The sequence below is a fragment of the Protopterus annectens genome, chromosome 3.part0 (assembly GCF_019279795.1).
Source record: "Protopterus annectens isolate FY-2018-M chromosome 3.part0, PAN1.0, whole genome shotgun sequence".
Taxonomy (NCBI): domain Eukaryota; kingdom Metazoa; phylum Chordata; order Ceratodontiformes; family Protopteridae; genus Protopterus; species Protopterus annectens.
Window position 1 is genome coordinate 32,479,388 of NC_056731.1, and position 26,154 is coordinate 32,505,541.

Sequence of the window (26,154 nt, forward strand, 5' to 3'; positions counted from 1 at the left end):
TAATAACAATACTTTTAATACTAATGATAATAATAGTAATAATACCCTCAAACAGTATTGCTATGTGTTGGATTGCAGGTGTGTTTGTGTCTGTGTGTTTGTATCTCATGTACTGAGGAGTGTGCATGTGCCCATGTGTGCATGTGTGCATGTGCCCATGTGTGCATGTGTGCATGTGCCCATGTGCGCATGTGTGCATGTGCCAATGTGCCCATGCGCGCATGTGTGCATGTGCGCATGTGTGTATATGTGCATGTGCCCATGAGTGCATGTGTGCATGTGCCCATGTGTGCATGTGTGCATGTGCCCGTGTGCATCTGTGGTAACATTGTGTACACATTGTAAACTGTGTTTCCTGTCTTCCTCTCACAGGTTCTGGTGTTGCTCTGGTGGTGTGCAGCAGGGAACCTGAAGCCACTGCTGGGGATAGTGATAATGATGATACATGTGTAATGGCACAGGGAGGTGTGACAGGGTCTGTTGATGGTCAGCCAATCGACAGTACACAGCAGTCAACTCCATCAACGCACACAGTCATCCTGCCAATACATCCATTGTCACCAATGTCCTTAGTTGAGGGACAGCATACAGTGGGCATTGTCCAGGGTAATGTGGTATCAGTGGCACATACATCCCCTCACAGCAGCCATGGCCAGAGTCCTGACATGGTACCACACAGGCAGATGTCCAGGGGTTCTCGTGGGAGCATCCGTGGTCGTACTGCCCCTGTCAGACGTGCCTACAGAGGTCTTTCAACCGCAGCTATGTTCTGGGCTGTATTGCAGGCACTGGCACGTATGGAACAGTACACCAGACAGGGTCTGAGGGAGCTTAGAGCACATCTCACTGCTATGAATGACACTAAGCGTGACGTTGCGGCTGCCATCCGTAATTTCACAGAGGTCATTGACAGACGTTGGGGGGACACATTAGATCTGTTCCACAACTACATGTCCACGAGCCAGGGCAATGCAGGATGGTTGAGGCGTCGACGTGGACGTATGCCAGCAACATCAGCAGCTGGCAGTCGTCGCGGACGACAACAAACCCGTAGCCGCTCCCATAGTGCCAGTACCAGCCCCAGCAATGCTGGGTCTGTGCTGTCATCAGACCGCCCTAGGAGACCACGTGCACGTGGCTCTGGACAGTCCCAGCAGGGACATGTGTCCAGTCATCAACCAACTGCTTCTGATGACAGTACCCAGTCTGGCTTAGTACCTGATACTGTCCGTAGCACCCCTGCCAGGCACAGGTACCGTGTCCGTGGCCAGAGACGGTGATCTGTATGACCTGGCAGGTACAGTCTGTGGCTGTCCACAAACACCCGTATATGGCAGCCACAAGGTGGAACTGTGTGCATGCATACACACATGCATAATGCTAACACCTAGGGCTAACACATACACGCACACACCGCATCAACATTGCCCCATCTTGTACTGTTGTCCTTCACTAACACACACACACATACATGTCGATTGGTTGTATCAGTGGCAGACTCAGGCATACCAAGTACACACCCAGTGCATATGATGAAACTGTGCCACCTCCTGCAATCTGTAACATTGATGCAGGAACAGGTTAACATGGTGCTGATGCACAGGGTGACTACATAGAAGTGTAGTAATATTATCATGTTGTCAACAGTACAGTGTAATGATATCATTGTGGGTATATCCCAGCATGCCTGATGCATTAACAGTATGATTGTCATTGTATTGTTTTGTACACCACTATTAATTACCATAGTGTAATGTCTGCACATCTTTGTATTCTGGTGGTAAGGCTGAAAACAGAAGGCCACCTACATAGGTAGCACAGGGGATAAGAAAATGGAAGTAATGATACTCAATGCCGGACATGTAAACCGCAAGATGCATGCAGTCCAAACTCTACTTTGCATGGAGAATGTTGATATCTGTGCAGTAATAGACAACAGGTTCAAGACTCCCAAGAGCACCCTATCACTACCAGGTTACACCTCATACCATGCTTGGCAGCCCCAAAACACGGAACTAACTATGACAGGAGGGTGAGTCTCATTAAATGTCAAGGATACTGTGGTGGCAGGACAGGTAGCTTACATCCTTCTAAGTTGGGAACTGCTGATTGAGGGCTCAATGTTTGTTATTCTAAATGTGTATTAGTTCTGGTTTAAGCACTTGGGCTTCAGGCCAGTTATTTTACATTAAGAAGGTTCATGGTCTGCACTCTTGTAGGAGGAGGGGCTGGACTCTGCCCATCTGAGCTGGGAATTTCTGGCTAAAGGCTTATAGTGCCTGCATATTTGAACTGTTTCTTACTGAAATTGGTACACCTTGTTTGCTGTAGCATAGACTAGATCCAGGCCTGCTGAATGTAGCTTGGTTTGTATGCTTGTTTGCTTGTTATTTCCCTGAAATGCTAATTCCACCTAAACGCGGCTTTTCAGAGCTTCTGTGGATCCCTAGTGACATCTGCATTGCTTACTGTACTTATTTCTTTGTTTCACTTGAAAGAAAGCTACTGTTTGTCATTTTTGCATTTAAGTTACCTGGCACTTGCTCACTAAAGCAATTATATAAGTCAGCACTAACAAATTAAAAGTACTACACCCTCACAAACTCCCCTTGAGTACCTTGTTCCCCATTGGCCCGTTTTTTATCAGTTATAAAGGAATTCCCAATACTATTTTAGCATGTCCAAAGGTCAGTTGTCACTCTCCTCTCCGGTCCAGCTGGTGAATCTGGGAATCTTGAGGCAATGTTACAACTGCCTCATGTACACAGACAACCCTCTCCTCCTCCCAACAAATTCCAACACATGTGAGAGATGCAACCATATAGCCAAACTGGAGGCTAAGCTCTCTCAACTCAGTATTGGCGATACCTGTCAGGAGGAGAAGGAAACCACACTCACTACAATTCCAGCCTCACATAGACCTACCACGACAGCAAACCAAACACATAAACACACAAAAACATACTCGGAGGCTCTAAATAAAAATCTGCCTAAGCAGCAGAGACCTCCAAAGCAGACACCCAAGCAACCGCTACCCCAAAACAAAACACGTGCAACACATAGCTCACAAAGCCAGTGTGCCAAACAGTCACAGCCCTTAAGGCTAAACAACACACCTGATACATTTGTAATAGGTGACTCTATCGTCAGGCACACTGACGTCCCACTCACCAGGCTGAACAAGGAGAAGGTCATGGTGAGCTGCCTGTCGGGCGCTAGGATCCACCACATAACACAAGCACCCAGGTCACTCCAAGGCAAGTACAAATATGACTCAGTCATTGTCCATGCTGGTGTGAATGACCTGAGACGTACCTCCCTGGACTACATGAAAAGAGACATAGAGGAGGTCTCTGAGCATGTAGCCCAGGCCGGTATGACCCTGACCTTGAGTTGCATCTTACCCTCACCAAGAATGATGCCACAATATGAAGACAAGATGATCAATTTCAATTGGCTTAAGTATTGGTGTCATTCAAAGGGGATCCAATGCCTGTCAGCCCGGGATGACATGCTCGACAAGCCACGATGCTTTGCTAGGGACGGCTTGCAGCTGTCACCCCTGGGCTTTCGGATATTGGCAAAGGCTCTTGCTACCCCCATAGTGCCTTTTTTAGGCAAGGCTCAAAAGACAAACCCACCTCCATAGGTATCACAAGGGATAAGAAACTAATAGTAATGCTACTCAACGCCAGCAGTGTAAACCTCAAGATGCATGCACTGGAAACTGTCCTTAGCATGAAGAACATCAATATCTGTGCAGTAACACAATCCTGGTTCAAGGCTCCCGAGAGCACCCCAGCACTGCCAGGTTATACCTCATACCATGCTTGTCGGCCCCAAACCTTGCACCGAACCAGAACAGGAGGGGGAGTATCAATATTCGTCAAAGATACACACACCTCCAGGTTGTTGGCACAGCACGAAGCATCAGAGACTATCCATGTGCAACTAACAGTAGGTAAAACTGCCTTCCAGTTTATAGCCTGCTACAGACCACCCTCCCAAACCCAGGAACCCCACTTGGCCTTCCTGAGAACGCTGGAAAATATGAAGGTCTCTCCAAACACCATTATATTGGTGGACTTCAACTACCCAAACATAGACTGTGAGCATTACTCTAGCTCCAACACCCTAGCTTAAAGGTTCCTTGAATTTATAAACTCAAATGCTATGGAACAACTTGTTACCACTCCCACAAGAGGGGAAAACATACTGGACCTGATCATCACCAACATGGGGACTCTATGCTCCAGACCAGAAGTGTATCCCTCACTGGTAAGATAAGACCATAAACTAATCTCACTAGATATTCACATCCCGACCCCACCCCCTGCCCAGAAAACCCCAGTGTAAAACTTCTCTAAAGCAAACTTCACACTCCTCAAAACTGAGGTGGAATCCTTCAAAGCCCCCGGGCCTGTGGAAAATATGGCCCAGACTGCAGAATCCTTTATAAACGCATTCTATGAACACCTTCAGGAATGCATGGATCATGCAATCCCAAATAAAACCAAGACCCAATCCTCCAAAGGCAGACGTCCTGTCTGGTGGACCACAGCCATAAGCAAACTATACAATAGAAGGAGGAAGCTACTACATGATAGAGCAAAATCTCAAAAAGGGAAGGCATCTCTGATCAGTGTTAGCAAAATACTACGGGCACTCATAAAATCGTCTAAGGCCAGCTTTGAGTGAAGAATTGCACAGGACACTAAGGATAATCACAAGGCTATCTTTAGTTATGTTAGGAACCTGGGTGTGAAATCCCAGATATGCTCAGAATTAGTCCAAAATGACAAAAAATACACCGAACCCACAGACATTGCCAACATCCTAGCTGACAGGTTCAGCGCAAACTTCTCCCCCCCCTCCCCACCAGAAGGGCAAATATCTATCCCAGCAGAGTGCTGCCCCCCTGACATATCAGATGCTCAGGTAAGAGCCGCCCTCTCCAAAGCAAAAAACACAGCATCAATGGGACCAGACTGTGTCCCGGGCTGTGTCCTACATGAACTCCAAGATGAGCTAAACCCAAACACAAAACTACTGTTCAATCTCAGCCTTACCACAGGATATGTACCCAAAAAGTGGCGTACAGCAACAGTGGTCCCTCTACACAAAGGTGGTGCCTCAATGGATCCTGGAAACTATCGCCCCATAAGCCTGACTAGCTTGGTCTGCAAAGCTATGGAAAGGATCATCATGGACCTCATAAATAAAGATATTGGGGACCTACAGACACTGGATCCTAACCAGTTTGGGTCTATTAACGGCAGATCCTGCCTCTTAAACCTGGTCGATTTCTTTGAAACAGTCACCAAGGCCATTGACGAGGGGAAGGTGGTCCACACAGCCTACCTGGACCTCGCAAAAGCCTTTGAGACAATACCCCACTCGGGCATTATAGATAAGCTCACCAGCTTAAATATAAACCCCTATGTCACTAGATGGGCTGCAAACTGGCTCAAGGACAGAACCCACATGGTTAGAATTGCTGGAGCCATGTCAGAATCCAAACCAGTTACAAGTGGCATCCCACAAGGCTCAGTCCTGGGACCTCTCCTGTTCGGTATATATTTCTCGGAGGTACAGGCCAACACGGAAGGACTGTGGCTGACCAAGTTCGCAGATTACTGAAAACTGGGTGCTATAATCGACTTTCCAGCCGACACAAGCATCCCCCAACAGGGCCTCATAGAAACAGACAACTGGTGCCAGAGCCATGGCCTCAAGCTAAACGCCAAAAAGTGTATAGTCATCCCCTTTGGCAAAAACAAAGTGCCCACAAATTACCACATAGGTGGTAATCCATTAAGTATGGAAGAAGTAATTAGGGACATGGGGACCCAAGTTGATAGCAATCTCTCATTTGACAACCACGTGGCCAAAGTGGTTAGAAAAACATTTTATATAGCCCACCTAATCATGAAGGGATTCACATCTAGATCAGGGGAGGTCATCATGCCTCTTTACTCATCCCTCATCAGGCCCATAATTGAGTACAATGCCCCTTTTGGGATGTACCTTACCAGACACCTGCAGCAACTGGAAAGACCCCAAAAGTACCTCACCAAGAGGATCAAAGGGCTCAAACAGATGCCATATTCTGCCCGGTTAACAAAACTCCATACTCAGTGGCATACCGCCTGCTCAGAGGCGATCTGTGCCTGACGTATAATGCCGTGTCCAACCCAGAATTAATGGACATGCTGCACCTCAGAGACTCCAAATCCCATCGAGCTACGCGCTCAAGAGACTTGAACCTCAGCACTGACATAAATAGGACATGCTGGAGCGACAGATTCATAACCCAGAGGCTCCCTTCACTCTGGAATAAAATCCCAGTCCAGGTTAGGCAGAGTCCCTCATTGACTCTCTTCAAGAGGAATCTTAATGAGTGGATGGGGGATCGTAGGTTTACCCCGGGTATCACTTCTGTGTCACTGTTAGACAGAGGCACAGTATACTAACCTCGAAAAAGGGCATAGCAACATTAATTTAAAATGGGTGGCGAAAGCCAAACACACTCTGGCTTGGCTTATAAATGCCCTAGGGTAGATAGCCTAGTATGAACCTATGAACCTATGAACCTATACCCACACCCTCAGGTTGTTGCCACAGCGTGACGCATCACAGACTATCCACGTGCAACTAACAGTGGGTTAAACTGACTTCCAGTTCATAGGCTGCTACAGACCACCCTCCTAAACCCAGGTAACCCACTTGGCCTACTTAAGAACACATGAATATATGCAGGTGTCTCCAAACAACAATATATTGGGCAGCTTCATTTACCCACACATAGACTGGGAGCATTACTGTAGCTCCAACACCCTAGGTGAAAGTTTCCTAGAATCCATACACTCAAATGCTATGGAACAACTTGTTACCACTCCCACAAGAGGGGAAAACATGCTGCACCTGATCGCCACCAACATGTGGACTATATGCTCCAGACCAGAAGTGTATCCCTCACTGGTAAGATGACACCATAGACTACTCTCACTGTATATTCACATACCAACCGCAGCCCCTGCACAGAAAACCACAGTCAAAAAGTTGTGTAATGCAAATTCCATGTATTCACATGAGGCAGGCTTCACACATGGGAACTATTTAAGGTCACAGGTACATATGTCTATGTGACACACACATACCTCATGTGCATTGAAATTACTGATATAATATATGTCCTACAATATTAAGAGCAACACCCAACACACATGGACAAACTGTGTGACAAAAACACACATGGCATTTGTAGGATTCAAACCCCTACCTAACTATGTTATGACACTTGAGAGAAATGCATTAGCAGAGTGTGCTATTTGCATTGCTGGGATGTTTTCCTTCTCCTGCTATACTTATAGGGTGCTGACATTATCAGTGTTTAGAAAGAGGAATGTACAACATGTAGTGTGTTCTTCTAGTTGCCAAAAGGGACATTTCTTTCACACACACTGGCTGGCTGTTACCTCAGCATCTGCAATGTCAGGGGGCCAGCACTCTGCTGGGATAGATATTTGGCATTTTGGTGGGGGGGTGGATTTTGCACTGAACCTGTCCAGGTTGGATGTTGGCAATGTGTATGGGTTTGGTGTATTGTTTGCAATATTTGAGTAATTCACAGCATATCTGTGAATTCCCACCAGGGTTCCTACCATCAGTTAAGAAAGCCTTGTGATTATCCTTAGTTTCCTGTACAATTTGTATCTTCATAGGTTCATACTAGGCTATCTGCCCTAGGGCATTTATAAGCCTAGCCAGAGTGTGTGTGGCTTTCGCCACCCCTTGCAATGTGAATATTATGCCCATTTAGGGTTTACTTTACTGTGCCTCTGTCTAGACGTGACACAGTGATGACCCCCGGTGTAAATCTATGATCTCCCATCCACTCATCAAGATTCCTCTTGAAGAGAGTCAGTGAGGGGCTCTGCCTAACATGGACTGGGATTCTGTTCCAGAGTGTAGGGAGCCTCTGGGTTATGAATCTGTCCCTCCAGCACATCCTATTTATTTATGTGTTGAGGTTGAAATCTCTCGCGGCTCTGATGGATTTGGATTTTCTGAGGTGGAGCATGTCCATTAAGTCTGGATTGGACATTGCCTTGTACGTCGGGCATACATCGCCTCTGAGTAGGCAGTATGTGACTGAATACAGCTGGGGTTTCTTCAGCCGGGCAGCATATGACAAATGTTTGAGACCCTTTATCCTCTTGGTGAGGTACTTTTGGGGTCTTTCTAACTGCTGCAGGTGTCGGGTAAGGTACATCCCAAATGGGGCATTGTACTCAATTATGGGCCTGATAAGAGAAGAGTATAGGGGCACAATGATCTCTCTTGATGTAGATGTGAATCCTTTCATGATAAGGTGGCCAATATAGAAGGTCTTCCTAGCCACCTTGGCAATGTGAGTGTCACGTGAGAGGTTACTGTCCACTTGTGTCCCTAGGTCCCTGATTACTTCTTCCGTACGTAATGGATTACCACCTATGTGGTCATTTGTGGGTACCTTGTTTGGTATTTGGAGAGACATTCATACTCTCCAGTGTCTTCAGGAAAGCTGAGTGGGGTTCCTGGGTTTGAGAGGGTGGTCTGTAGCATGCTACAAACTGTACAGCAGTTTTGCCTACGGTTAGTTGCACATGGATGGTCTCCGATGCTTCGTGCGTTGTCAGTAACCTGGAGGTGTGGGTATCTTTGATAAATATGGATACTCCCCTTCCTTTTGTGGTTCGGTCCAAGTTTTGAGGCCAAAAAGCATGATATGAGGTATAACCTGGTAGTGCTGGGGTGCTCTCTGGAGCCTTGAACCAGGTTTCAGTCGCTGCACAGACATCGATGCTCCATACTGGGGAGGGCCTTGAGAGCGTGCATCTTGAGGTTTACACTTCTGGCGTTGAACAGCATTACCCTTATTTTTTTTCCACTTATGTTTTCTAGGGAGGTGGGTTTGTCTTTTGAGCCTTGCCTAAAAAGGCACTATGGAGGTGGCAAGAGCCTTAGCCAATATCCAGAAGCCCAGGGGTGACAGGTGCAAGCCATCCCTGGCAAATCAGCGTGGCTTGTCAAGCATGTCATCCCAAGCAGACAGACACTGGATCCCCTTGGAATGACAGCAGTAATTGAGCCAATTGTTAAAGCTGACCATTCTGTGTTTGTACTTTGGCATCATTCTTGGTGAGGGTAAGATGCTGCTCAGGGTCATACTGGCCTGGGCTACATAATCAGAGAGCTCCTCTATGTCTCTTTTCATGTAGTCCAGGGAGGTACGTCTCAGGTCATTCACACCAGCATGGACAATGACTGAGTCATATTTGTACTTGCTTTGGAGTGACCTGAGTGCTTGTGTTATGTGGCAGATTGTAGCGCCCAACAGGCAGCTTACTGTAACCTTTTCCTTGTTCAGTCTGGTGAGCGGGACATCAGTGTGTCTGACTATGGAGTCACCTATTACAAGTGTATCAGGCATGTTGTTTGTCCTTAAGGGCTGTGATTGTTTGGCACACTGACTTTGTGAACTATGTGTTGCATGTGCTATGTTTTGAGGTAGTGGTTGCTTGGGTGTATGCTTTGGAGGCCTCTGTTGATTTGGTAGATTTTTAATTATAGCCTCCAGGAATGTTTTTGTGTGTTTATGTCTTTGGTTTGCAGTTGTGATAGGTCTATGTGAGACTGGGTTTGTGGTGTGTGTGGTTACCTTCTCCTCCTGACTGGTTTTGCCAGTACTGAGTTGAGAGAGCTCGGCCTCCAGTTTGGATAAATAGTTGCATCTCTCACATATATTTGTATTTGTTGGGGGGAGGAGGGGGTTGACTGTGTACATGGGGCAGGTGTAACATTGCCTCAAGATTCCCAGATTCAACATGTTGTAGCTGGCCTTAGTGGATTTTATGTGTGGCCATAGTTTTTTGCCATAATACTGATCAGAGATTACTTCCCTTTTTGGGTTTTGCTCTATCATGTAGTAGCTTCCTCCTTCTCTTGCATGGTTTGGTAATGGCTGGGGTCCACCAGGCCAGATGCCCGCGTGTATGGAATTGGGTCTTGGTTTTATTTGAGATTGCATAATCCATGCATTCCTGAAAGTGTTCATAGAATGCATTTATAAAGGGTTCTGAGGTGTGGCCCATATTTTCCACAGGCACAAGGCCTTTAATGGATTCCACATCAGTTTGGAGGAGTGCAACATTTGCTTTACACATGTTTTTCACTGTGGTTTTCTACCCAGGGACTGGGGTCAGGATGTGAATATCCAGTGTGATTACTCTATGGTCTGATCTTACCAGTGAGGGATACACTTCTCATCTTGCCATCTAGTACCCATGTTGCTGATTATCACATCCAGTATGCTTACCCCTCTTGTGGGAGTGGTAAGTTGTTCCTGAGCATTTTGGTTTATGAATTCTAGGAACCTTTGGCCTAGGGTGTTGGAGCTAGAATAATGCTCCCAGTCTATGTTTGAGTATTTTCAGTCGCCCGATATAATGTTGTTTGGAGAGACCTTGATATTTTCATGTGTTCTGAAGTAGGCCAAGTGCGGTTCCTGGCATTAGGAGGGTGGTCTGTAGCAGGCTACAAACTGGGAGGCAGTTTTAGCCACTGTTACTTTGCCCATGGATAGTCCATGCTGCTTCTTGTTGTGGTACCAACCTGGGGGTGTGGTTATCCTTGACAATTATTGATAGTCACCCTCTTTTTGTAGTTTGTTCCATGTTGTGGGGCTGTACAGCATGGTATGAGGTGTAACCTGGTAGTGTTAGGGTGCTCTTGTGAGCCTTGACCCAGGTTTCTGTTACAGAACAGATATCAACATTGTCCATGCTGAGGAGAGTTTGGACTGCATGCATCTTGCAGTTTAGACTTCTGGCATTGGGTAGCATTATGTCTAGGTTCTTATCCCTTGTGATACCTATGGAGGTGGGTTTGTGTTTTGAGCCTTACCTATTCAAGGCACGGTGGGGGTGACAACAGCCTTTGCCAGTATCCAAAAGGCCAGGAGTGATAGGTGCATGCCATCCCTAGCAGGTGGAGCATCATGTCTTGCTCAGCATGTCATCCCAGGCTGACACACATTGGATCCCCTTTGACTAACAGCAATACTTAAGCCAATTATTGTAATTGATCATCTTGTCTTCATATTGTGGCATCATGCTTGTTGAGGGTAGGATGTTAGTCAGGGTCATCAAGTTTGCATATACTACATGGTGTTACATTGCTTAACACATGGCAATCATGCCTCAGGTGGTGCTGCAGGGCTGTCTATGTTGGATGCACATACTACACTCCCTGTACATGTTTGAAAGCAGGTTGTGTCACCTTAGGCATCCCTTTTACTATATGTGTGAGTCAGAGAGAGGTATCATTTCCAGGGTTCCTACTGAGCCAGTGTATGTGCTATGCGTTGCCTCTTTACCAAGGCCAAGGCATACTGGGCACACCTCCTTCTGCCTACTGGGGCAGGCTCAGGTTGTTCCTCCTCCGAGTCATGCTCTGCCTGTGGTTGGCTTGGCAATGGTGGGGGGCTGTTTGGCCCAGCCCTATGCTGGTCCTACTGCAGCTGTTTTCGCAGAATCATATTATGTAGCATAGCACATACCATGACAATTTGGGTACATGTAGTTGGTGAGTACTGCAAGGCTCCACCAGATGTGTCCAGGCACCGGAACCATGACTTGAGCAGCCCAAACACACGCTCGATTACATTTTGTGTTTGTGCATGTGCCTCATTATGCCGTTCTTGTTCAGGTGTGTGTGCATTTCTGATGGGTGTCATCAGCCACGGCTCCAGTGCATAGCCAGCATCCCCCACTAAGTGACCATGTGGGATGTCCCCATTGGCAAATGTCTGGTACAGCTGCGTCAAATGCCAGATATGGGAATCATGGTAGCTTCCAGAGCAGCCAGCACACACATTCATTATTATGCCCTGGGCATCACACATGACCTGGCAGTTGATGGAGGGGAAGCCCTTGCGGTTAATGTACGCCCTACCCCTCTCACCAGCTGGTGCTTTGATGCGTATATGCGTGCAGTCTATTGCACCCACAACCTCAGGGTATTCCGCTATTTTCTGGAAGAGACGCATATTGCTGGCCAATACCTCATGGGAATTGGGGAAATATACATGATCACCGACATGTGCTGACATGGCATCCAGGAACTGGTGCAGTACCCTGGATGCTGATGCCTGTGATATCCCCATCATATCACCAGTTGGTCTCTGGAAGGTACCTGTTGCTAGTATTCTTAGGCCAACACATACCTTGGTTTCCACTGGGATGGGTTCCCCTCTGTTGGTTCTCTGTGTGAGGTGTGGCCTGCACAGCTCAACAATTTGCTGTTGGAGGTCTCTGTCCACTCTATAGCGCTCCACTATCTCCAGCTCATGTAACTCCTGGTAGCTGACCCTTGGCCTGTACACTTTTCTCCGTCTCCTCACTGTGGGTTGTCCGGCAGCATTTGCATAGTCACCACCCTCAGCAAGTTGCATATGCCTCCTTATAACAGCTATGGCAGCCCCTAGCATTTTTGGTCTGAGTGAAGCTTTTTCAGTTTTCACTTCTAATAGCTTACTCCTCTGTTGCAGTGTCTCTTGAATGAAACATACTGCACTGTTGTTTGCAGAGTTTTAAGTGCTGGGCTGGGCTACTGTTCTGCCTGTGTAATTGCCTGCTTCTGATTGTTTTCACCTGCTAGCTCTGCCAGTATTCCCTACTAGCTTCCTACTATTTCTCCTGCTTCCTTTTTCCCTTCTGTTTACTCAGGGGGGAGCAACGCGCATACCAGCGAAAACACGCTCACAGCGGCTAACACGCGCGCACACATGCTTAGACGGGCTACAATCTGCTTATTCAGGTTAAACCGCGTGCATACCAGTGCAAACAAGCTTACAGGTGTTTAAACAGGCTCCTACATGCTTATTCTGCCTTAAACGTGCGCGCTCACGCTTACACGCGCGCACTCTGTCTCACTCGCGCCTATCTGCGCGCACATGCGCGCATGCACGCCCAGCAAGAAACTTTGCTGTTATCCATAGTGTACACCTTCCATTTCTTGGCTTTCCCATGCCTACTTGTTGACACTCCTCTTTCCATGATGTGTGACTGACATCTTTCACATGCCACTGTGCTCCAATGAGCTTCATTTCTTTCATACATTCCCCCCTGTGATGTCACCTATCTCCTATTCTGTTACTCCCCCTTATCCTACTCCTACACTGCACGGAATGTGCTCATTTGCTATGTGACAGTACGATTCACTATCCTACCACTCATTTACATAGGATTGCCTACTAATGCTTAGTTACATGTCTTACACTCAGCTTCCCCCCTTAGCAACCCCTACTCAGTGGCCATGTTGTTTTCAGCCTGCTATTCCCTTACATTGTAAATTCATGCTTTGCATAAAACCCACGTTTGTGGGTTTAAAATTTTATTTTTTCTGTTTTTTTATAGCGCAGCCCGTTTGCGCACTGCTGCGCTACGTTTAAACATTTTATTTTTGCATAGGGGTACGTTGCCAGTGGCCACATATTTGGCCATTGGCATGCTGCCTGGAACATTTGCAACCTTTATTTGGAGCTGACAAGGCTCCATTGTGTTATTTGCAGAATGGTACTCAGTTATCAACTGAGTACATTTCTGCAGATAATACTGCTCTTACACGGGCAGGTTTCTGCTTCCTGGATCACAAAATTACCTCATTTGCATGCCTTTCGGCTGCAGGTGAGGTAATTAGCATATCCACGCCCTGTCCGTGTAAGAGCCGTTTTAGGTGCTCTCTTACACGCACATACAGGCTGTTCCTGGATAGCGATGGCTGTATGGAGTCTTACACTACTCTTAGACTCCGTGCAAGCCATCGTGAATCCTGCCCATTATCTAAAGCAGGCAACATAGGAGGTATAGCTACAGCTTTTGGCATTTTAAACTGTAGCAAATCATAATACATTTTCTATGCCATATGAATTTCATTCTATTCCCACTGAAAAACCTTTTGACTTTTTGGGTTTGTGGGTTTGTGGGTTTAAAATTTTATTTTTTCTGTTTTTTTATAGCGCAGCCCGTTTGCGCACTGCTGCGCTACGTTTAAACATTTTATTTTTGCATAGGGGTACGTTGCCAGTGGCCACATATTTGGCCATTGGCATGCTGCCTGGAACATTTGCAACCTTTATTTGGAGCTGACAAGGCTCCATTGTGTTATTTGCAGAATGGTACTCAGTTATCAACTGAGTACATTTCTGCAGATAATACTGCTCTTACACGGGCAGGTTTCTGCTTCCTGGATCACAAAATTACCTCATTTGCATGCCTTTCGGCTGCAGGTGAGGTAATTAGCATATCCACGCCCTGTCCGTGTAAGAGCCGTTTTAGGTGCTCTCTTACACGCACATACAGGCTGTTCCTGGATAGCGATGGCTGTATGGAGTCTTACACTACTCTTAGACTCCGTGCAAGCCATCGTGAATCCTGCCCATTATCTAAAGCAGGCAACATAGGAGGGATAGCTACAGCTTTTGGCATTTGAAACTGTAGCAAATCATAATACATTTTCTATGCCATATGAATTTCATTCTATTCCCACTGAAAAACCTTTTGACTTAACTTGTCAGAGAAAGACTTCTCTTCATGAGGGAAACCTGATGCCATATTTTAGTCAGAAGCAGAGTGTTTAGATTGTGAAGAAATTCCTGAAACACAACCACCCCTTGTAATGTCTTCTCTTTTGAGTGAAAGCTCATGTTGGAAAGAGAAGGAACCTTTTTTGTTTTAATGCTTGAAGAATCAGAAGACAAGGAAAAGGCAGAAATACGTTCTGTCCACGGAAACAAGAGGCAGCAGTCTGGGAAGTCTTCTCACTAAATACACTTTCCCTGAACACTGAGTGACCCTTACCAAGCATACCATTCTCAGTGTTACTATCCTCGCGCCTGCCAAATGAAAAGAGAGGTAATTCACAAGGCTCGAGTTGGGACTGGTATTTCACCTGTGACCCAGAGGGCGACAGGACTAACAAGAAATAGAGTACAAAGCATTAGTCCAGAAAAAATGACTTTAGCTAACAGATCTAGAAGACTCTCTCTCTCTCTCTCTGATGCCCTCTCTGTGAGAGGAATACAGTTGCCTTGTTGTCTATCTACCTAATTAACTTAATAAACTACCTGAAACTTCAACAAGGTGTTGTTATTCCTCCCACAGAAGGCTATCAGAGGGAGAGTCTTCTAGATCTGCTAATTAAAGTGAATTTACCTGGACTAATCCTTTGTTCTCTGTCACACCTGCTAAATGAAGACATTTTACCAGCTCTTTTCTTGACCTTGACAAAAGTGGTGATCCCTTGCTCAAATGAGTACCCTAACAGCTGCAGAGGATGTAGCTATCCCCTAGTCATTGGTGGCTCCCCTGGTCATTGGTGGCTGCAAATGCTACACCAAGAGGGCTGGGAGAAACAGATGGGTGGTCTGAGGAACAGCAAATGGCCACAATAGAGTCACCTACCAGCAGCTGAGGCAAAACTGGAGGAAGCTTGACACCAAAAGACTCCTTAATTTTCCTCTTCTTGTGGCCAGGGAAGGTACAACAGTGGAGACTCCATATTTAAGCCAAGGAAGGGATGTCAAAAGTTGGAAGTGCAGCCTGAATGAGTCAGTAAAATGTAATGCAGAGAACAAGTGGTTCTGAGGTAAGTGAATCACTGAAAGTTCTCCACAAGTAAAGTAGCTTGTGTCAAATGCATATACAATGCATTAAATATATTTTTAGTAACAAATTACACTTTTCCTCACAGTTTACACAAGTATTTACATAAACACTGCCTTAGAAATGTCTTGCCAGTCCAACCAAAATATGTTGCCTAACTAATCAAAACATGATCTGTCAGACAAAAAAAGTAGTTATGTACTCACCATAATATTCCATGTGTCTTGTCCATCTCCCCTTCATTCCTCACTGGTTGGGTTCAGAACTGATCCTCGGTTCTGACTCAGCCTTATACAAAAGCTCATGGTCTTCCTCTAGCTCATGGCTGCATCCCTATCTCATCATGCCCAAGGAAAGCTCCCCAGATTTTGTTTGCTGATATAACAATAGGTAACAATAAAACTATCCAAAAACTTATAGAGCAATGAAGAAGGTCGGAGAACATTTGTTTCCAATTGTGACCGCTCTGTCCTCCAGGAGCCAAAGGCTGGGGGAAAGGAGAGTGGAATGTAAGAATGAAGGTAAGATGGACAACAAACATGGAACATTATGGTGAGTACATAACTTCTTTATGTGATGTTGTCCTGTCTTACCTTCATTCTTCACTGGTTGGGACAGCATCCCTAGCACCATCTTGCTTGGGTGGCTCATGGGAGAATATTCTTCAGAACAGTGGACCCAAAGGAGGCCCTGTTCCTGGAGGCCAAATCCACCTTGTAATGAATGTTAAAGGTATAAGGCCTTGCGCATGTTGCTGCAGCACAAATGGTATCGATTGGTAGTCTAGCTCGAAAGGCAGAAGAGGTTGCTATGGCTCTTATAGAATAGCCTTTGACTTTATAGGTAAAGCACTTGTTATGAGATTTGTAGGTAAAGGTAATACAATCCGACAGCCATTTTAAAAGTGTGACTTTAGATACAGGAGCACCTTTCTTAGAATCTGAAAATGATACAAATAATTGGTCAGATTTTCTGAAGTCCTTTGTCCTATGTAAGTAGAAAGATAAATGTCTATGTACATCTAGTTGGTGTAGCATATATTTTTCCTTGCTGCCATAGATGGGGAAAAAGACTGGTAGTTCTATGGATTGGCTCAAATTAGATTCTGAGCATACTTTGGGTAGAAAGGATGGGTTAGTTCAAGGGATACTCTGTCTTTGTGGAAAAGCATGTAGGGAGTTTTATAGATAATGCTTGTAGCTCTGAAACTCTCCTAGCAGAAGTGATTGCTATCAACAGAATTGTCTTCCATGTCAAAAACTTTAGATCACAGGATGATGCAGGCTCAAAAGGAGGAAGAATCAAACGGGACAAGACAAAGTTTAGATTCCACAGTGCTGGAGGAGCTTTATTGGGTGGTCTTAATAAAATAGTGCCCTTAAGAAAGGCTTTGCTTAGTCTGTGGGACATCAGATTTGGCCCTGATTCACTTAAATGAAAATTAGATATCGCTGCTAACTGAACTCAAACAGTAACTGCAGCTGCACCTTCATTAAATAGCTTTGTCAAGAATTCAAGAATGGAAGCTATAGGGGCAGAAAAAGGATCAATGTGGTTATTTAAGGCCCAGGAAGAAAATCTTTTCCATTTACTCATGTATAATGGAATATAATGATGTATAATTTTCTCACTGAAGCCTTATGAGATGAGATCAAGATATGTTTCACTAATGGGGAAAGGTTAGGGAGCCTGGCTATGTTTGGAACCGGAGCAGCCAAGCTGAAAATTTGAATGTTTGAAGACAGGGATGGAGCATCCCTGACAGATGAGTCAGAAGGTCCAGAACTGGGTCCAGAATTCATGGCTCCTCCTGGAGATGAGGCCAAAGGAAGGGGAACCAGATTTGATGAGGCCAGTATGGTGCAACAAGTATTAAATTCCTTCCCAACCAATGAACCAATGATTTGGCTTTCTGAAGAACTTTGGGTATCAACGGAAAGGGAGGAAAGGCATAGAGGAGATCCAAGGGCCAATCGTGTCCAAGTGCATCCTTAGTGACTCCCTCAGAAGGGGGATTAGGGCAAAATAGCTGTTGCATTTGGCATTCATTGATGTGACAAAAAGGTCACAGTAAGGCTGGCCCCATTTGCAGAAAATCATCTCCGCCACTTCTTGTTTAAAGGACCACTCCTGAGGCATCAGGATTGCTCTGCTGAGTTTGCCTGCTATCACGCTGGATTTTCCCAGGATGTGTGCTGCTATCAGAAAGCTTTGAGAAGAAGATGCCCACTGCCATGCTCTCAGAGCCTCTTGACAAAGAGGGTAGGACCTGGTTCCTCCTTGTTTGTTTATGTACCAAACAACTGACATCTTGTCTGTCTGTATTGCAATAGTTCCCAGCGGAAGAGAGTCCTGAAATGCTTGCAACACTAAAAGCACTGCTCTCATCTGTAGGACATTGATGTGTAAATGGGCCTCCTGATCCTGCCAAGTGCCTTGGACTGTCCTTCCCAGATAATGTCCCCCCACCCTATCTGGGAAGCATCTGTGGTTACTGTGGCTAATGGGTGTGGAAGAACAAAGGGTTGACCTAATGTCACATGAGCAGAGTGAAGCCACCAGTGAAGGTCTTTCCTGCAAGATTCCATTATCAAAATTTGGTGGAACATGGGTAGCTCTTGCAAGTTTATTGCTGCTGCCATGCTCACCAAGACTTTCAGGACTGTTCTCGCTTGTACTTTTTTCCTGGAAAGAAGGTTTAAAATCTGATGTCGTAGGACTTGAACTCTTTTGTGGGGGGGGGGGGGTTGCCCTCATTTTGTTGTATCTAGATCTGCTCCTATAAAAATGATATGCTGAGATGGCAACAAGGCAGATTTTTTGTAATTTATCATGATTCCTAGGTGACAGCAGAGCTGTAATGTGGTGTCTCTTGCTTTTATTAGCAGATGCTTGGTGGTGGAGGTTAGGAGCCAGTCGTCTAGATATGGAAACACTTGGAATCCTAGACATCTCAAGTGAGCTGTGACCACTGCCATACACTTGGTGAACACTCTGGGGGTTGTAGTGAGACCAAAGGGCAGAGCACGAAACTGGTAATGACTGGCTCCCGGCCAAAAGTGCGATGACTTATATGGTAGTACACTCCCTGGAGGTCTATAGAGCACATCCAATTGTCTTTTCTCAGAAAGGGTAGTATTTATACAGTCTTACCATCCGGAACTTTGTTTTTCTTACAGATTTCTTTAATCTGAAGAGATCCAGTATGGGTCTCCAGTCCCCTGTTTTCTTTGGAACTAAAAAGAACCTTGAGTATGTTCCGGATTCTGTTTGGTCTGCGGGGACTGTCTGGATGACTCTTTTGTCTAGAAACTTTTGAATTTCTAGAGTTGCCTGTTACCTTTGACTGGGAGGAACATCTGGGATGTTTTTTATTTTTGGGACAGGGAAGGAAAAGGGTATAGAATAGCCTCTGGATACAATGCTTTGTACCCCACTTGTCTTTTTTTATTTCTAGCCAGGATTCTGGGTACAAATATAAGCGACCCCTGACTGCCTCCAGAGATGGAAAGACGGGTCTCCTTTCAGGAGTGCTGAAAGGGCTTACCATAGAATGATTCCCTGCTGCCCTGATTTTGCAGATCCCCTCTGCAGTGTGGTCGGCGTCTTCCATTACTGCTTCTCCCTCTGCCCTTGGGGGAAGAATCACCATCTGTGTCCTGAAAAACTCTTTGGGATTTTCGGAACCACATTTTTACTCCCTTCTGATCTTTTGGGTAAGGTCTAGAAGGTAGGGAAAAACGGACTCCTATGGCAGAGAGAGTTTTTCCTTCTTGCTCACACCTGGTTAGTGTGTCTTTGAGTTTTGGCCCATCAAAGGGGGCATTAACAAAAGAAGATGTAAAGGGCTCCATAAAGTCACACAAGCACATCCAGGAATGTCTCCTTAGGGACATTCCTGTAGGTGCTGCTGTACTCGCTTCATCTGCTGTATAAGAAATGAGCCTCATGGTGGAGTTAACCACAGAGTTTAAGGTGGAGAGCTGACAGGAAACCTTGTCTGATACCTCTGCAGCTACTGAACCTTGGAGAGTACCTTCTAGTTATTTTAGGAGATCTCTCTGTAACCTAGTAAAGTGAGACAGATAATTCAGTGATCTGACTGCAAAAGTCACTGAAGAAAACATGCGCTTTCCATATCTGTCCATCATACAAGACTCCTTGTTTGGTGGATGGACAGATAAGGATGTTTCTGAGAGTTCCTTTTTGGTGGCTGCAGCCACCACCATAGCATCTACTGGGACACCCTTGGTAAGAAAATCTTTGTCTGAAGGTGCAGTAATAAATTTGTTTAGCCTCCGAGGAACAGGTTTCACTGAGTGTGGAGACTCCTATGCCTTTCAACTAACTAATTCCACGAGCTCGTCGAAAGGCAGAGACACCCAAGTGGTGGAAGGGTGAGACCCAAATGCCTTCAGGTATACAGACTCCTTGTCAGAAGGGTTGATGGATGTCCAGCCACCTCTCTGTTTAAGAATCTCCAGGACGTCTGCAAAGGAGACATCCTCAGAGGGTGACTGTGGGGACCCTTCTGACTCATCAAAGTCTGTATCAGAAGTGATGGACTCCTCTGGGGAGTCTAAATGCTTTTTCTTGCAAAGTGTCTTATGAGGGACATCTTCAGAAGGGTATTCTGGAGAGGTTTCAGAAGAGAGGGGCTCACCCGATGGGGCATTCTGAGGCCTGGGGTCTCTGCGGGTCTGTGGATGCAGTGGTGCTGAGACAGACATCCGTGCCTTTGGGGGGAGAATGTCAGGACCCAAGAGTGGACTTGTCTGTGGAGACAGCACTGTCCTCATCACCTCGAAAGCCCTCCCTCCTCGATCTGTGGAAACCTCCAGCTTCGAAGAGCCAGAAGTCATCCCAGGAACCAAGAGGGTTGGCTCCGAGGCTGATATAGGAGCTGAGCTCACCCGCACTGAAGCCCCGAGAGGCAAGTTCGGATCCGACAAGTGTCCGACCCGACTCTCCTCCCCGAACCTGACTGGAGAGCATTTGTTCCTAGACTCTTCGAGTTCAGATGGAACCGAGGATGTCGAAGCAGAAGTCAGGCCCGAAGATCCTGGGCTAGGTTTTGGCACCAATGGTTTCACTATATTCGGTTCCAGACATTCCGCCTCCGAGGTCTCAGGTCTGCTAGAAGGAGGAATCAATGCTGAAGGGGTAGTCTTGGTTGGTTCTGAATCCCTCTGGTGCCAGTGTCCTTAAAAGCCTTCGCACCACACGATCCAGATCATCATTAAAAAGGCTCCTGGCGGACTGAGAGGAGGTAGCAGGAGATCTAGCTGATTGCAGCAAAGGAGATCTCAAGGTCGGAGAAACTGGCTCCAATTCTGGGACTGGCTCCATAACTGAAATTCCATAGGCACCGACAAAGAAGGAGCTGATGAAGGAGAATTTTCGGGCCCAGCAGTCTTCGGTTCCCAGAGATGCCACTTTTGTCAATTTTCTAGCTGGCTCCAATTGACCAGAAGAAGGGGATGACCTCTTTCCCGACTTCTCAGACTTAAAAGAAAGAGATTTGGTCAATTTAGAATTGCCCTGACCTTATTCAAGAGCTTCAGAGAAGGGGGTCTTCAGTAAACCTCTCACAATCAGTTTTTTTTTCCTCAGGCAGCACTCTATAGCTGAATGAGTGACAAATGGCACAGGATTCCTGTAAATGAACTGCCCCATATCAGTATCCACAAATAGTGTGACCAACAGTAAGAGACATTTTCTGGTTACACTTTCCACATTTTTTGAACCCAGAAGGTCTAGTTCCCTTAGGTCCTTTAGACATTTTGTATAAAACACACAACAACAACAATAATAATAACAACAGCTAACAACTACAGCAATAAAACGAAGGCTAGTACTAAAATATTATATATATATATATATATATATATATATATATATATATATATTTTTTTTTTTAAGACAATAAGAATCACACCAAAGCAACCTCAAAAATTACAGCAGAAAAAGGAGGCAGTTCTCTAACTTAAATGAATCTGCCTAAGCTATAAGGGGAGGAAAAAAAGGTAGCCCTCTAATTGAAATGGGCAATGGCAGCCCTCTAATTCAAATCAGTTGATGCTTTAAGTTAATGGGGGAAAAATTAAAATAATTCCCTTTATAAGACTCTCTAACTGAAAAGAGCTTGTATTCAAACTAAATATACCAAAAGAAGCCCTCTAACTAAAAACGGGCTTAAGTCAGTAAATTTAAGCTGGGACAGTTTGGGTTTGTGAAGGGCTGATCTTGTCTCCTGAACCTGATTGACTTCTTTGAATCAGTCTCCAGAGCTGTGGACGAGGGTAAGGCGGTCCACACAGCCTGTCTGGACCTTGCCAAGGCCTTCAACACCATCCCCCACTCTGGAATCATAGACAAACTTACTAAGCTGGGCATAAATCCCTACGTCACTTGATGGGTTGCCAACTGGCTTACTGACAGAACCCAGACAGTAAAAGTAGCCGACTCCAAATCCAGCTCCAGACAAGTGACAAGTGGAGTACCTCAGGGTTCAGTCCTGAGACCACTCTTGTTTGGCATCTACTTCTCTGAAGTACAGGCCAAAACTAAGGGACTCTGGCTAACAAAGTTCACAGATGACTGCAAACTGGGAGCCATTATTGAATCCCCAAATGATGTGGATATTCTACAGAAACAGATGCCTGGTGCCAGAGCCATGGGCTCAAGCTTAATGCCAAGAAATGTATAATTATCCCCTTTGGAAAAAAACACGTACTCATGAATTACCACATAGGTGGCAGTACACTAAATATCGAAAGTGTGATGAGAGACGTAGGGCCACAGGTGGACAGTGGTCTCATTTTCCATAACCATATCGCCACAACAGTCAGGAAATCCTTCTATGTGGCACACCTCATCACTAACGGCTTTTCATCCAGAAAAAAGGAGGTCATTGTCCCACTGTACTCATCCCTCATTAGACCCAGTATAGAGTATAATGCCCCATTTGGTATGTACCTCACAAGACATCTGCAACACCTGGAAAGGCCACAGAAATACCTTACTAAAAGAATCATAGGCCTAAAGCAGATGCCATATGCTGACCATCTAAAAAAACTCCAGCTATACTCTGTGGCATATCGTCTACTCAGAGGCGATCTCTGCTTAACATACAAGGCCATGTCAAACCCTGAGCTGTTGGACATGCTCCACTTAAAGAAATCCCAATCCCTCAGAGCCATTCGCTCCAGGGATCTAAACCTTGTCATCACAATGAACAAAACATGCTGGAGGGATAGGTTCCTAACCCAGAGACTCCTCATATTCTGGGATAGACTGCCCATACATGTCAAGCAGAGCACCTCCTTGGCCCTCTTCGAAAGGAACCTTGATGATTGGATGGGAGATAGGAAATTCACCCCGGGGATCATGTCAGTCACCCTGCTAGACAGGTGTCCAGAGAAGTAAATATTGTGGGAAGAAATATTCAGGGAATTGTTATGGCTAGGCTTGTATAGGCCCTAGGGCCGATAGCCTAGTACCAACCTATGAACCTATGAACCTATAGGGAGGGGAAACAAGGCCTAGCAGAAAAAACACATCCAGAAGCAAAAAAACACAACAGCAAACACTCTAAACTAACTCAGTATCTAACAGACTCTAATAGTTAAATTTTGAAAGCAAAAAGACAAATTATTTCAACAATAAGTAAAGGCATTTCCCACTTAGCCAGAGCCAATATGGAAGCACCCGATCTTGTTTAGCGGCAAATGAGATCTGGGGAGCTTTCCTAGGGCACGATGAGATAGGGATACAGTCACGAGCTAGTGAAAGACTTCGAGCTTTTGTATAAGGCCGAGTTGGAACTGAGGATCGGTTCTGAACCCAACCAGTGAAGAATGAAGGCGAGATAGGGTAACATCAAATCATCAGTTTTCTTCATAAAAATTATGTTTTGAAAGTTTTCCCCAACTGGGACATGTCTGCTAAGCCTTGTAGGATTGCTAGTTGAACAACAGTTTCACAAGGCCCTCTGAAGGTGTGGTCTAGTTAGTGGCAAAAAAGCTATTAACATTTTCATACATCAACTGTCCTTGTATAGGAGCTTCTCACAGTTGGAACATGTAAAAGGCACCCAAATCTTTGCTAAGCTGGCTGGTTGCAGGCAGTAAGACCCATATAGCTTAGGCTACTACAACAGTGGTCTATGTTTTGAACATTTGGTTCTATAACCCACACAGATGGCATTTCCAGGACTGGAGGAAGTAGTAAAGTTTATTTTGAGGGATGAGGAGGTTTCCCCTGAAAAGGAAGAAGGGACTTCCATTACCTAACGAAGCCTTTCTGAATGATTCTCAGAAAGTACAGCATGTAAGTTGAACTTACCATAACAGTAGATGTTTGAATAATCACTACTGCAGTAGCCTTAGCTATATGGGTTATATCCTTTCAAGGATATAGTGGCTGGCAAGCTTCCAAAGCTTCAGGGTAACTTCCATGCACCCAAACTGTCAAGCAGCTTGAGATGAGCTGACTAAAAGTAAAATTTGGGTGCAAAGCCCTTCAGAGTTCTCCTGCAAGTGGAAAGGGGGAGGCAGAGCCCTGATATGATTATGATAGGATCAACAAAACATAAATGTCCACTCCCTGGCATAAAAGACACACCAAAAGCAAACAGGATGGAGGGAGGGAGGGAGCAGCTACTGCAGCAGTGATCATTCAAACAGCTACTGTTATGGTAAGTTCATCTTACACAACTGTACTATGTTTATCACATTGAGCACTACTGCAGTAGCCTTAGCTATATAGGTAGATTACATTTGGGAGGTAGAAGGAGGAGAGTCCAGGAACCCCTGGAGAATGGTCTTAGCAAAGCTTGATCTGGACCTAGACAAGAATCAAGCTTACAATGCTTTGTAAAACCATTTACAGATGACCAAGTATCAGCTTCGAGAATATTTCTAGAATCCAACCCTTTCCAAAAAGCCATCTATAAAGCTAAGGCCCTGGGAGAGAGAGCTTTGGCCCTGCCTGGAATAGATTTGTTATGGTGAGTATAACAAAAGGTAATACCCTTAGACAACCATTTGGAAATAGTCTGTTTTGACACAGGGTGCCCATTCTTCTTACCTTTACAAGAAATGAATAACTGATCTGAAGATCTGAAAGACTTAGTTCTGTCAAGATAGTACCTGGGTTGTCTGTGGGCCTCCAAGGCATGAGGTATGCTTTCTCCTTCATTTTTTGGATTCAGTAAAGAAAATGGGGGGGGGGGTGGATAGTCTGGGTTAAAGTAAATGTGGATACACATTAGGCATAAAGGAAGGGTTAGTTCACAAAGAAACCTGTCCCTATGGAAAATGAGGTAGGGTTGACTCACCATAAGAGCTTGCAACTCAGACACCCTTCATGCAGAGATCAGAGCAATCAGAAAAACTGTTTCCCATGGTAAGAACCTCAAGTCAGCTAGATTAGCTGGCTCATATGGAGTAAGTCTTAGCTTTTCTAACACAAAATTAAGATCCAAAGGGGGGGGGGGGGTCACCAGTTTACTTTGAGGCCTGTTATGTAAAAAACCCTTTCAAGAACATTTTGACATAAGATTGCCTTAAATGAGGATCTATGGGGAGACATGCTGAAATGTCCAATAAATGAACTAAGAAAGGCCACAGGATATTGATTCACACAAATATTGCAAAATCAGAGAACAACTAGCCATGAAAGGGTGCTGGTTATGTTGTTGGCACCGACTAGAAAACATTTTCTATTTGCTAATATATGATTGCCTAGTAGCAGACTTTCTTGCCTTTGTTAGAACCTGCTGCACATCCTCAGTAAACAGATGTCTAAAAGGAATTAATACCTTATTATCCTGGCAGTCAACTGAAAATGATTGAAGTCAGAGTGTATCAAACACCCCTGTTCTTGTGTGAATAGATCCAGTCTGTGAGGAAGTTTATGATAATTGCCCCTGGCCATTTCTGAAAGAAGGGAGGACCATAGTTACCTAGGTCAGAAGATAGACATCACAATGACCTTGGGGGATTCCTTCTGAATATTCAAAGGTACCCTGGATATTAGTGGAAAGGGTGTAAAAGAACACAGGAACATTCCTGTCTAAAGAAAAGAAAAGGCATCTTCTTCCAAGCCTTCTTGCATAGAGTTTTGAAACAAAATATTGCCAGTTGATTATTCATAGAGGAGGTCAGTAGGTCTACTTGAGGAACTGCCCAAAGATGGATCAAATACTGGAAGACCCCCAGTCTAGTTTTCAATTGTGAGGATCAGCCCTGTTCCTGTGACTTGTCTGCCGCACAATTTTGCCCTGCAGAGTGAGATTGTGCTGTGAAGCTATATCCCAAGCTAAAGATGGCTAGGCTGCAAAAAGAGGTACGAACTGGTTCCCCACTGCTTGCTGATGTACACAACTGTGGGATTGTCAGAAACCACACTGAAGAAGTCCGGGGGGGGAGATGGTTCATAGAGT

The 26,154-nt window shown here is 45.3% G+C and overlaps 1 protein-coding gene across 2 annotated transcripts in view; it reads right to left on the reverse strand.

Moving 5' to 3' along the window:
* The window catches only part of SPAG6 (sperm associated antigen 6), an 812,261-nt gene that overhangs the window by 114,028 nt on the left and 672,079 nt on the right, over positions 1-26,154 (reverse strand). The window lies entirely within an intron of this gene.